The sequence below is a fragment of the Tursiops truncatus genome, chromosome 6 (genome assembly GCF_011762595.2).
Source record: "Tursiops truncatus isolate mTurTru1 chromosome 6, mTurTru1.mat.Y, whole genome shotgun sequence".
Classification (NCBI taxonomy): domain Eukaryota; kingdom Metazoa; phylum Chordata; class Mammalia; order Artiodactyla; family Delphinidae; genus Tursiops; species Tursiops truncatus.
This window is the reverse complement of record NC_047039.1, coordinates 89176725-89177641: the sequence shown is the minus strand read 5'-3', so window position 1 is coordinate 89177641 and position 917 is coordinate 89176725. Positions and strand designations below refer to the sequence as shown.

Here is a 917-nt window from a genome sequence, read left to right as displayed (position 1 = left end):
TGATCCCCACTGTCCAAATTTCTGTTGATTTTCTTCCTAACCATGTGTGGTCGAGCCCTCTGAGTACATTCTAATACCCCACCCGTCTGTAGCATAGATGTATTTACTTTCTTTTCCCCACCAACATTCTCCAATCCCTCTCACTTTTCTAGCTTTTGCAATGGTGTTTTCCATCTCTCTTGAATCTCAGGGATTCTTTGCAATAACATTAATCTTTATTGCAAAAGACTGCCACATTCTTTTGGTATGGATTTATCTTTGCAGATTTTGCCCCAGATAAATAAATAAAATGGAACACCACACTTCTGGAACTGAACATGGAAATTTGTTTTACTTTTGTGAGGCTGAACATTTATTTATTATTATTTTTTTAAATATGGAACGCTTCACGAATTTGCGTGTCATCCTTGCGCAGGGGCCATGCTAATCTTCTCTGTATCGTTCCGATTTTAGTATATGTGCTGCCGAAGCGAGCATGAGGCTGAACATTTAGTGATGAATCCATATTGTACTGACGGCAACTGCTTCAAAAATTTCATATGTTGTATAGCCGTTGGTAATAGTGCATATGCATGTGGGCAGGGAGAACTGTGCAAATATCAAAAATAATTATGATTATTAAAAAAAATTCCACTAGGTGTTCTCAGAAATGAATCTTCCAAATTACTTTTGCACAATTCAGGAAAATTGAAATGTGCATTTCAATAATTGTAGAAAAATTTTCAAGCAATCTCCTCTCATTTAAGTCAGCCAGTTAAGGTGCTGCTGTTACAAACAAAAGGATCGTAGATACGTCAGACACAGCAGCCATACTGTCAAAACAGAACTATAGAGATCATGAGAGTCATGCTTTGTAGACAGTTTACCAGGGATGATATTGTTTGGATTATTTTGTTTGGTTGGGCAATTTATTACTA

The 917-nt window shown here is 36.8% G+C and overlaps 1 non-coding gene across 1 annotated transcript; it reads right to left on the bottom strand.

Annotated features, from left to right (window-relative positions):
- Window positions 1-370: 370 nt before the first annotated feature.
- On the bottom strand, window positions 371-477 carry LOC117312874 (U6 spliceosomal RNA). The gene has a single exon (XR_004527278.1). It is a non-coding gene; the product is annotated as a U6 spliceosomal RNA (small nuclear RNA).
- Between the last annotated feature and the right edge of the window lie 440 nt (window positions 478-917).